The 12,966-nt window shown below is 46.5% G+C and overlaps 1 long non-coding RNA gene across 1 annotated transcript in view; it reads left to right on the top strand.

Annotated features, from left to right (window-relative positions):
• The window catches only part of LOC142254207 (uncharacterized), a 155,996-nt gene that overhangs the window by 97,802 nt on the left and 45,228 nt on the right, over nt 1–12,966 (top strand). The window lies entirely within an intron of this gene.

Raw genomic sequence — 12,966 nt, 5'->3', positions numbered from 1 at the left:
TGCGTATTTAAGATTGTTCATAATGCGTCCAGCAATCTTCATTCCTTCTTTTTTGGCATGTCCAGCCTTTTTGACAATAGCTTCTGCATATAAGTTGAAGATAAATGGTCTTTGTTAAAAATGTGCTAGCATTTTGCTGCTGTAGTCTCTGTGTATCTCCTTAACAGAGCAGGCTATAATGCTTCTCTTAAAAGAGAATTGACAGCTCTCAGCTCCTGGTTGTTTTGTCACAGGGTATGTAATGAAAGAAGAGGGGCCCAATGGTTGGCCCTCAGACTCAAAACCCTGCGCTGACCCTTATCTTGTAGGTAGGCTTGAAGGTAGCCAGGTCCGAGCACCCAGCTTGACCCTGATTCCTGTTTGAGCCCTGATCTTACCTTCCCCTTTCCCGCACCCTGGGGCAGGCCAGAAACACAGTAACAAAACCTCACAAAAATGACATGGACAAGGGAGAACAAAAACTTGTACACACTGTACTCAAAACACAAAGGAGAGACAATATGTATACAGTGGAACAACGAAAAGGAAAGAAAGTAATGCTCAACAGGGCAACGTTCACACCACTCAGAAGCGAACACAGATCACCATAAACAGGAGCAACAACCAGACCGGGATCGCTGGAGCATATGTTGAAGCTATCATCGGCACATACTGGAAGGAGGCAGCTGCACGTGGCAGTTAGCAACCTGAGCTCCTAGTTTCTGCTCACCATTCTGCAAGAATTAACTACTGCAGGGCTGAAGACTAGTAAGCCTGAGTTTTTCCTTTATAGCACCTCCCCCATATAACAGTTGAGCCCAGCTTTACTCCTACTAGTAAACCTGAGTCGACACTCGGCTCTGGGTAAACAATTCAGAAGCCTCAGGTGGGTTGTCAGACTCGTAGTGTGAAGAGAGTCTGACACCGCCGTTGCAGAGCCGAACATCGCATGACATGTTTCGGATTTCTCTGCTGGCCCCCTTCCTTTCTTTCTCTACACAGCAGAACATATTGTGGAGAGGGGAGAAAGCATCCAAGTCTTCAGGAAGGGGAGACCATGCAGGCTGTAGATGGAGGAGGAGGAAAAGAAAAGAGGAGGAAGGAGGAATCGTATAAGTTGTATATTGAGAACTTTGCCTTAGAAGGGGTGGAGAAATCACACACTTTAGCACAAGTATATATTCGGAAGTTGGAGGAATTGGCGGTGTGGCGGTTACTTTTTGAAGTCCACAAGCTGACCGATCACAAACCGGTTTTTGGCTCCGGGTAGGAGCCTCCATCAGCTGATTACGGTCAACCATGCCACCTACGTGCCACCTACTTTGTACTTTTCCTATATTGGGAAGTTGGAAGAGATCCCTCATGGGCTGTAGAAGCAGAACGCAGCACAGGATAGAAGCTGTGCTGACACCGGAGCATTCACATCTCACCTCCACCATGTACAGCATAACGGGGGAAGACACAACCACAAAATGCCTGCGTCTTGGTGCAAATCTTCAGGTCAAAGGAAGTCAATGATGGACTGACGACTGTAAACCGAAACTTTACATCAAAGCTGAATTGTATAAAAATGTCTCAAACTCAAGATAAGAAAGTATTTATTAAGTTTCGGAAAATATTATGTAAATTCAAACTTTTAATTAGATGTTCGGAAGCTGTGCGTTCTTTAAACTCTCCCCTAATAACGATGCAACATTGTGTATCTCCCATTATGCCGCACAGAGATACAAAGACCGGATTCTTTTCATGTTACCGTATTTTCTTTTCTAATCATTCAAGGCCACATATTTCAGCGCAGCACAGAATATGAGACGTATCCAGGTAATTCAGGCAGCAGACGCAGTCTTCCAAGGTCATACAATTCAGACTCGATAAAGGGTCTTCGGGAGTGAAATATGTGTGAATAAGACTCTGGTGAAGTTTGTGCTCCTGTCTTTTGTTTTGATGGTCACCAAGGGAGCACGCCAGGCAGACTGCTGACAAATCCTCCGACTCTACCAAATCACTGTCTACTGTCATGGCGTTGACTCACTCAATAGTTCTCTGTTTCAAGGAAAGTTGGGTGACCGGTTCTAGAGCCACCATCAGTAGTTTTAAAGAGGATTGTCAGACAATATCCCATGATTACTGAATGGCAAATGCAGTGAGGTATCTCCTGTATAACGGCTCCGGAAGGTTATAAAGCTGAAAGGCTCCCTTTTGCATGACACTGTTTAGCTTGGAACAGAAATGGCTCCAAGGCATATATTTATTAGCGGAGAATGTTTTTAGAGTATTGCTTTTGAAAGAGACACTCCAAGCAAAACGGATATATTGTGATATGTGCAAGGATAGGACATAATATCAGAATTTAAAGAGGACCAACCAGCAGGATTTTCATATATAAACTAAAGCCAGGGCTATATAATTAATAATAATAATAATTTTATTCATTTATATAGCGCTATTAATTCCATAGCACTTTACATATATTGGCAACACTGTCCCCATTGGGGCTCACAATCTAGAGTCCCTATCTGTATGTCTTTCAAGTGTGGGAGGAAACCGGAGACCCCGGAGGAAACCCACGCAAACACGGTGAGAACATACAAACTCCTTGCAGATGTTGTCCTTGGTGGGATTTGAACCCAAGACTGCAGTGCTAACCACTGAGCCACCATGCCGCCCATACTGATGCTGTCATGCTGATTCTATATATACCATTAGTTGTGAGATCGGATGTATACTTTCTGAAATGTAGGCAAGTAAAGTTTGTGAAATATACTATTACTTGATTGATAGGTGCTGCAGAATATCTAATAGGTGGGTCGGGTTTTGCTAGTTATTCCCGCCCGTGTGCTGCCTGTCCTTCCTCTCCCCCCCCCTGTCCTGCCTCTCCCCCCTGTCCTGCCTCTCCCCCTGTCCTGCCTCTCCCCGCTGTCCTGCCTCTCCCCGCTGTCCTGCCTCTCCCCCCCCCCGTCCTGCCTCTCCCCCCTGTCCTACCTCTCCCCCGTGTCCTGCCTCTCCCCCCTGTCCTGCCTCTCCCCCCTGTCCTGCCTCTCCCCCCCTGTCCTGCCTCTCCCCCCTGTCCTGCCTCTCCCCCCTGTCCTGCCTCTCCCCCCTGTCCTGCCTCTCCCCCCTGTCCTGCCTCTCCCCCCTGTCCTGCCTCTCCCCCCTGTCCTGCCTCTCCCCCCTGTCCTGCCTCTCCCCCCTGTCCTGCCTCTCCCCCCTGTCCTGCCTCTCCCCCCTGTCTTGCCTCTCCCCCCTGTCCTGCCTCTCCCCCCTGTCCTTCCTCTCCCCCCTGTCCTTCCTCTCCCCCCTGTCCTTCCTCTCCCCCCTGTCCTTCCTCTTTCCCCTGTCCTTCCTCTCCCCCCTGTCCTTCCTCTCCCCCCTGTCCTTCCTCTCCCCCCTGTCCTTCCTCTCCCCCCTGTCCTTCCTCTCCCCCCTGTCCTTCCTCTCCCCCCTGTCCTGCCTCTCCCCCCTTTCCTGCCTCTCCCCCCTTTCCTGCCTCTCCCCCCTTTCCTGCCTCTCCCCCCTTTCCTGCCTCTCCCCCCTTTCCTGCCTCTCCCCCCTTTCCTGCCTCTCCCCCCTGTCCTGCCTCTCCCCCCTGTCCTGCCTCTCCTCCCTGTCCTGCCTCTCCCCCCTGTCCTGCCTCTCCCCCCTGTCCTGCCTCTCCCCCCTGTCCTGCCTCTCCCCCCTGTCCTGCCTCTTTCCCCTGTCCTTCCTCTCCCCCCTGTCCTTCCTCTCCCCCCTGTCCTTCCTCTCCCCCCTGTCCTTCCTCTCCCCCCTGTCCTTCCTCTCCCCCCTGTCCTTCCTCTCCCCCCTGTCCTTCCTCTCCCCCCTGTCCTTCCTCTCCCCCCTGTCCTTCCTCTCCCCCCTGTCCTTCCTCTCCCCCCTGTCCTTCCTCTCCCCCCTGTCCTTCCTCTCCCCCCTGTCCTTCCTCTCCCCCCTGTCCTTCCTCTCCCCCCTGTCCTGCCTCTCCCCCCTTTCCTGCCTCTCCCCCCTTTCCTGCCTCTCCCCCCTTTCCTGCCTCTCCCCCCTTTCCTGCCTCTCCCCCCTGTCCTGCCTCTCCCCCCTGTCCTGCCTCTCCCCCCTGTCCTGCCTCTCCCCCCTGTCCTGCCTCTCCCCCCTGTCCTGCCTCTCCCCCCTGTCCTGCCTCTCCCCCCTGTCCTGCCTCTTTCCCCTGTCCTGCCTCTTTCCTCTGTCCTGCCTCTCCCCCTTGTCCTGCCTCTCCCCTGTCTTTCCTCCCCCTGTAATAACTGAGACAGGCAGGCAGACAGGGGTGGGAATAACTAGCAAAACCCGACCCATCTATTAGATATTCCGTTGCACCTATCAATCAAATAACAGCGCATTTCAAAAACTTTACTTGCCTGTATTTCAGAAACTATACATCCGATCCCACAACTAAAGGTATGTATAGAATCAGCATGATAGCGCCAGTATAGTACTGGCTTTAGGATATATAGGAAAATCCTGGTGGTGATGCTCTTTAATTACTGCCGCCCTTTATTTTTAAAGAGAACCAACCAGCAGGACTTTTCCTTATAAAGTACAGGCAGTGCCATACTGGCGCTAGCACGGTGAATAAAATCATACCTTTTAGTTTTCAGAATGAATCTTTAATTGCAGAAAAAAAATGTTCCTAGAGGTCCAGAAATTGGTGCATTCTTTGACTTGTGCAGTGGGGCGGGGACCTTTGTGTGTTGCGTTCTCTGTTATTTCTCCTCCTGCATCGTACTGGATTGTCCTGTTTTCATTATTTAAATTTCATGCTGCGCAGCCATTGCCGCTGTTGGCACGCATACGCAATGCTAGTGTGATGATTCCTCATTAAAATGTCACCGGAATCGGCGCATACTGTGGAGAAGACTGTGAGCGCCATCAGCGCAGGAGCAGGTAAAAACAAAAAAATTAATCTGCGCATGCGCCGATGTTTCTCATAGTCTTGTCCACAGTGTCTTCAATAAAATGGTGCCGAAATCAGCGCATGCCTGTATCGCGATCTCCGCCGCCATTTTATTGAAGACACTGTATAGAAGATCATGAGCGTCATCAGCGCATGCATAGGTGAAAAAGAAAAGGTTCAATCTGCGCATGCGCCAATGCTTTTTATAGTCTTCTCCACAGTGTCTTAAAAAAATGGTGACGAAACCAGCGCATGCGTGTACCACTATCTCCGGCCCTATTTTATTGAAGACACAGTGGAAAAGACTGTGAGTGTCATCAGTGCATGCGCAGATGAAAAAAATATATTCAAAGATTCAATCAGTTCATACACCGATGCCTCTCAGTCTTCTCCACAGTGTCTTCAATAAAATGGCGCCGGAGTCAGCGCATGCGTGTACTTTGATCTCTGGCGCCATTTTATTGAAGACACAGTGGAGAAGACTGTGAGTGTCATCAGTGCATGCGCAGATGAAAAAAATATATTCAAAGATTCAATCAGTTCATACACCGATGCCTCTCAGTCTTCTCCACAGTGTCTTCAATAAAATGGCGCCGGAGTCAGCGCATGCGTGTACCACTATCTCCGGCGCTATTTTATTGAAGACACAGTGGAGAAGACTGTGAGTGTCATCAGTGCATGCGCAGATGAAAAAAATATATTCAAAGATTCAATCAGTTCATACACCGATGCCTCTCAGTCTTCTCCACAGTGTCTTCAATAAAATGGCGCCGGAGTCAGCGCATGCGTGTACTTTGATCTCTGGCGCCATTTTCTTGAAGACACTGTGGAGAAGACTGTGAGCATCATCAGTGCATGCGCAAATAGAAAAAAAAATCAAATATTCAATCTGCACATTCAGCGATGCCTCTCATAGTCTTCTCCACAGTGTCTTCGAAAAAATGGTGACGAAACCAGCGCATGCGTGTACCGCTATCTCCGGCGCTATTTTATTGAAGACACTATGGAGATGACTGTGAGTGTCATCAGCGCATGCGCAAATAGAAAAAAAATCAAATATTCAATCTGCACATTCAGTGATGCCTCTCATAGTCTTCTCCACAGTGTCTTCAATAAGATGGCTTCGGAGTCAGTGCATGCATGTGTACTTTGATGTCTGGCGCCATTTTATTGAAGACACGGTGGAAAAGACTCAGTGTCATCAGGTCAAATAACAAAATTCAATCTGCGCATGCGCCGATGCCACTCATACTTTTTTTTTTTCCCGCAGTGTCTTCAATGAAATGGCGCCGGAGATCTCGGTACACACATGCTCTGACTCCGACATTGTGTTAACAAAGACATCATCACACTAGCATTGCGCATGCGCCGCCAACAGTGGTAATGGTGGCACAGCGCAGAATTTAACTACAGAAAAGGGGTCAAGCCAGGAGGAAACTATGGTTGGCCGATCTAATAACCTGCATTATGGTATAGTCCAGCAAATACACAGGAGGTGTAGAATTTGTGCAAGTATCATGAATTCTTGGTCCTGACATGTAAGGATTGATTGCGCTTACAGCAAGGATCCCTGATGTACAACAGCTGGACGCAGGTACCAGGAGCAGGTGTGCGCAGCAATACGCGCGATTTACTCAACAGCTGCAGCACGCAGCACTTCTTTATATAGACACAATTTGTTAGGAGATGTCAGGATTGTGCATTAAATGTGCTTTGATCAGCATTGTCGAGCAAGGCAAAGTGTACGCTAAGTAAAGGGACTGCGCAGTCGCATTATATACTTGGACAAAATGTCTAGAGTTTCTATTAATGAGCAAAGGTGGCATTTTTTAACCCCTACTCTACTACATGAAGAGTGGTTAACACAAGAGAGAGCCAAATCTCCCGAAATCCGAGTTGCAAAATGTCCTTGAATTCGATTTGCTTGAATTTGGGTGGAAAGTTTGATTTATATCATTGAATAAGCCAATTATGCACTGGGTTCTGGATAGAGAGGCAAAATTATACTATACTTTAGTTGCCCCTCACATGTCCTGACACCAAATCTTCCCACCTGGCTTTCACGCCGGCTCGTTGGTTTTCCGCTGGCGCGTTGGTTTTCTACTGACCCATTGGCTTTCTGCTGGCCCGTTGGTTTTTCACTGGCTTGTTGCTGGCCCGGTGGTTTTCCGCTGGTGTGCTGGTTTTCCGCTGGTGTGCTGGTTTTCCGCTGGTGTGCTGGTTTTCCGCTGGTGTGCTGGTTTTCCGCTGGTGTGCTGGTTTTCCGCTGGCGTGCTGCTTTTCCACTGGCCCGGTGGTTTTCCGCTGACCCGTTGGTTTTGCGCTGGCTCGCTGGTTTTCCTCTGGCTCGATGGTTTTCCTCTGGCTCGATGGTTTTCCTCTGGCTCGATGGTTTTCCGCTGGCCTTTTTGGTTTTCCGCTGGCCCTTTTGGTTTTCCGCTGGCCCTTTGGTTTTCCGCTGGCCCCTTTGGTTTTCCGCTGGCCCTTTGGTTTTCCGCTGGCCCTTTTGGTTTTCCGCTGGCCCTTTTGGTTTTCCGCTGGCCCTTTTGGTTTTCCGCTGGCCCTTTTGGTTTTCCGCTGGCCCTTTTGGTTTTCCGCTGGCCCTTTGGTTCTCCGCTGGCCCGTTGGTTTTTCGCTGGCCTTTTGGTTTTTCGCTGGCTCATTGTTTTTCCGTTGGCCCGTTGGTTTTCCGCTGGTCTGTTGGTTTTCCGCTGGCTCGTTGGTTCTCCGCTGGTCCTTTGGTTTTCCGGTGGCCCTTTGGTTTTCCGGTGGCCCTTTGGTTTTCCGGTGGCCCTTTGGTTTTTCACTGGCTCATTGGTTTTCCGCTGGCCCGTTGGTTTTACGCTGGCCCTCTGGTTTTCCGCTGGCCTTTTGGTTTTCCGCTGGGTCGCTGGTTTTCCACTGTGTATAGGATCTAATTAGTTCAAGCAAATTGAATCTAAAGCAAAAACTGGGTTTTGGCAAATCAAAAAATGTTTGGGTGACATTTAACGTTAATTTCATTTGCCTCAAATCAATTCGTGCATCTCTTGTTTACATTGATTCTGTCTTGCTAGGTATGGAGAAGTACCAAGAGAACGGGGAAAGGGAAGGGAAACCCTGTGTCTAGGGAAGGGGACATGGCGGCCCCTGTAAAAGCTTACTGCTGGGCTCTGGGTTCCCTCACCGCCCTAGATAGGTTCTTCACCTATGCGCCGGGCTAGATACCTGGCCCTAGGCTGTCCCTGATCTGGGCCCGAAGTAGGATGCGGATGGAAAGCTCTAAAGAACACACAGGGATAACAAACAAGGGAAAACCACAAACAACTTATCTCCAGATGACTCGGGGAGAGGAACTACAACAACCACCAAGACTCTTCAGATGTATGCAAGCCACCTGCTTGCACTGAAGACTTATAAAAAGTATATGAGCTATCACTAGAACCAAGCACCAACCAGGGGAAGTGAACTAACAAGCTATCTCTAAGAAGACTCAGGGAGAGGAACAGCAACAACAATAAAGTTTCTCCAAATGTATACAAGCCGCCTGCTTGCACTGAAGACTTGTAAAAGGTATATGAGCTATCATCAGCACCAAGTAATAGGAAGTGAAGGTATATAAAGACATAAGGAAAGTCCTGATGAAAAGCAGCTGATAGGCTGAGGAACACTGGGAGTTCCTAAAGGGAAAGGGATGAACACTAAGAAATAATAGAAGATCACGGAGCAGCTTGTGCAATCAAACATTGTGACCTTCTATAGCCGGACACCACAGGACTGTCTGTCACCTGTGACAGATTCCTTAATTTGACTGAGGTCTAAGGGGAAAACTTTTCTCCTTGCGGAGACTGACAAACCAATCTGGCTGCCAGTGAGGAGACTTATAGCTGCAATCCTCCTCTAGATAATATTCAAATTGTCTCTTCAGGGAGGAAGGAGACAAACTCTAGTGCCACCTATTGGAAGTAGCAATCCTAAAAGTCAAAAGTAACCCTTTAACGAGCCTTTTCATATGACCTAGGATTTATGCCAGATCAGAACCTCAAATTGCAGACATAGTGTTTCGGGATGATTGTCCCTCATCAGTGCAAAGTATGAGATCTGATCTGGCTGAATGAGAAGCTCTACTGAGGTCAGTATTCAAATTATCTCTTCAGGAAAGAAGGAGACAAACTCTAGTGCCACCTATTGGAAGTAGCAATCCTAAAAGTCAAAAGTGACCCTTTAACGAGCCTTTTCATATGAACCCACTATAGCTTCTCATTCAGCCAGATCAGATCTCATACTTTGCACTGATGAGGGGCAATCACCCCGAAACACTGTGTCTGGAAATTGAGATTCTGATCTGGCATAAATCCTAGGTCATATGACAAGGCTCGTTAAAGAGCCACTTTTGACTTTTAGGATTGCTACTTCCAATAGGTGACGCTAGAGCTCGTCTCCGTCATCCCTGCAAGAGACCATTTTAATTTGACTGATTCACTTGATACCAACAATGGACCCAGAGCTTTTTTGGCGAGTTTTTGGAGCAGAAGCTAAGAAGAAACTCTCCAAATCCTTCCCAAAAATTTATTTAAGTTCTGCTCAATTTCTGCTCTGAAAACTCCGCTAAAAAAGATTTCTTATGCACATACCTTTATATTAGAATACGCAATAAAAATAAATTAAAAAAAAGACAATTTTGAACAAAAAATAAACATAAATGTTTTCGATAATGGGAAAAAAGCACCTAAACGTAATAAAACCTACAATTTATAAAATGATATTGTAACGTGCATTCTGGAATGTTCAGAAAATAACACAAATATATCTATTTTTTTTACGGCAAATTTCAGGGACAAAAATAAAAAAAATCGTATTCTGGGTTGATACTTTTTTCTTTCATTCCCATTTTCTTTCCTACCCAGTAATACGTTTTTCCCATACAGATTATCCGTCAGTGAAGTCGCACTGTACTGGCGAGATGTGACTGCGTGCCGGCTGGTTATGGTTCACCGATGAGCAAAATAAAGCGCGCGCCATTGTAATTCCGGCTGATCTATATTTTATTATATTGTTCTCTATGTGGACAGGAAGAAGTAATTGAAATGGGGTCAGCGCTCCGTAATACAGCTGTCTTTTCTCGCCGGTTCAATAGCTCATAAATTCTAAGAATACCAAATAGAAATTCTTGTTTCTTTAAAGAGTATTCCCTCTAAAAAAATAAAGGAGACTTGTGTGTCCTTGAGTTGTCCGCTTGTGTCTGGGTGTCTATCTCTTACCTCTCCCTGGTGATCGGGTCCCTGGAATGCAATCACGGGGGCCCAATCGCTGCCATAGTAATCCAGGGTCGTCACCATGATGACCCCGGGTTACTGAGGCACAGATTGCCTCACAGACCAGGGCACATATATCACTGGAGTTCCCTCCAGCAAGGTCCTGCAGTAAAGACAGTGAGGCCTAAGTGCAGGGAACCCCAGTGACATCACAAGGTGAACCAAGTTCATGCCAGCGGATCTGCAGGAAACCCCGGTGATCCGCCGGCATGAACTCGATTCACCTTGTTAATGTCCAGTTGTGACCACAACTATCCTGAGTGACGTCACAAGGTGAATCAAGTTCATGCCGGAGGATCACTGGGGTTTCCTGCAGATCTGCCGGCATGGACTCGATTCACCTTGTGATGTCACACCTGCGGTCACAAGTGAATGTCCAGCTGTGACCGCAACTAACCTGAGTGATGTCACAAGGTGAATCGAGTTCATGCCGACAGATCTGCAGAAAACCCCAGTGATCCGCCGGCATGAACTTGATTCACCTTGTGACGTCACTCAGGCTACCTGTGGTCACAGGTGATCGTCCAGCTGTGATCGCAACTAACCTAAGTGATGTCACCACTGATCATGGTTCACTCTCTGCCTGTAGTTACAGCGTTCAGTCATGTTCCATGATCGCGTGCTGTAATTTCAGATGTAGCAGAGCTGAATCGTCGTGGGACCTCATGTGGATTACGTTGGACTTGCAGGGGTGTTTTGGGGGTAATTAAGTGGTGTAAGATCTGGTGTAAGGTATTTTCCTTTTATTTCAAATAAAGGAGTTTTACAGTGTTTTATATTTAGTTATTTTTACTTATATATTAGTTATGGGGGGGATCTCATAGACCCCGTCCATTACTAATCTAGGGCTTAGAAGCAGCAGTGTGCAGTTATTAACCCCTTATTACCCCAATTGCCACCGCACCAGGGTAATCAGGAAGAGCCGGGTAAAGTTCTGTGATTGTTACATATTATTATTATGAATAATAATAATATTATTATTTTTATTATTATTATTATGAATAATAGTATTTATTGATTTATATAGCGCTATTAATTCCAGCGCTTTACATACATCAGTATGTATCTAATGGATTCGGCAATTTTGTGTGGCTGCAGGCCGCTATTTTTTGGCTGAGGAGTGGCCTAATAACCATGGGCCTCCCCAGTCTGAGAAGAATACCGACCCCTAGCTGTCAGGCTTGGTATCAAAATTAGGGAGGACTGCATGAAAAAACGCAGAAACAATTGACCTGTTACTTCTTTTTTCAGCAACAAAAACAGCAAGGAAAAAAGAAGCAACGTGGGCACAGCAAGCGAGGATGAGTTTTCTTTGCTTTATTGATTAAAAAGCAAGTAAAACACTAGGAAAAAAAACGCAAAAAAATGCACTGTGGGCACAAGGCCTAAAACCTTTTTATTTTTTTTCCTTCTTCTAATAAACTTCTGCCTTTTGTCCTCTTTTCCTACTATCAAACCGATTGATGGAGATTAACATGACAGGCGCAGACCGAAATGAACTGGTGCATCCGGTGGCTAAATGAATTAACATTTGTACGCTCCTTGCTCAACAATACCAAACAATTACATTACGGCGGCGTAATTACATTCCACAGATCGGAGCTTCTCATTGTTTCACTTGGCAAAGAAAGCCGTCCCAAATACTTATTACAGATGTCTTCGCCGTTAATCTCCGCGAGCTGCGGACCATGTTTTACATTTGCTTTTCTCCCTAATTATCATTTGTACGAGTCACGCTTTATGTCGGTGATGTGAGATATAATGGAAAGGTTTGGCGGGAGTATAAGCAATGGAGACGACGGTCAGCACTCCAGCTGTTGGGAAAATAACTCCCAGCATCCCAGCTGTTAGTGCACGTGTGGAGTGCCACAGTTTGCCGATCCTAGGCCTAACCTACATTGCCACCCAAAATCATTTGGTAATCTTCATATTTCATGATTTCTTTCACACAGTCAGGGCCCCCAGTGCCAGAGGCAGCAAAACAAACCCAAAACATCTCTGACCTCCACCATGTGTGACTGTAGGTACTGTGCTCTTTTCTTTGTAGGTCTCATTCCATTTTCGTTAAACAGTAGAATGAGGCGCTTTACCATAAAGCTCTATCTTGGTCTCATCTGTCAACAAGACACTTTCTCAGAAGGATTTTGGTTACTCACATAGTTTGGCAAACTGCAGTCTAGTTTTTTCATGTCTTTGTGTCAGCAGTGGGATCCTCCTGGGTCTCCTCCATAGCAATTCATTTCATTCAGATGTGGCCGGATAGTTTACGCTGACACTGATGCCCCCTGAGCCTGCAGGACGGCTTGAATTTCTTTGGATCTTGGTTGAGGCGGCTTATCCAGCATCCAGACTATCCCGCGTTGTAACCTTTCATCAAGTTTTCTCTTCCGTCCACATCCAGGGAGATTGGCTACAGTGCCATCGGTTGTAAATTTTTTGATTTACAGTATATAAACACACATATACTGTATATATATTATGCACATATACTGTGTATATATATATATATATATATATATATATATATATATATATATATGTACACGTGTGTAAATAATGTGTATATGTGTGTGTGTGTGTGTATATATCTAATATATAAAGCTCAGTGTATATATCTATGTGTGTGTGTATGTCCGCTAAGGGAATTTGCACCGTCACATTTACAATCACGAAATTTTGCACAGACTCTCCATGTGACCCAGGGAACGTCATAGACTATGTTTTGACGGGAAAATTTAAACTCGCGCTTTCCAGTTAGTCTCAAAAATCCTGCCTCCATTATACTGAATAGAGGTTGGAGCTGCA

The sequence above is a fragment of the Anomaloglossus baeobatrachus genome, chromosome 10 (assembly GCF_048569485.1).
Source record: "Anomaloglossus baeobatrachus isolate aAnoBae1 chromosome 10, aAnoBae1.hap1, whole genome shotgun sequence".
NCBI classification, from domain to species: Eukaryota; Metazoa; Chordata; class Amphibia; order Anura; family Aromobatidae; genus Anomaloglossus; species Anomaloglossus baeobatrachus.
This window is presented reverse-complemented; position numbering and strand designations above follow the sequence as displayed.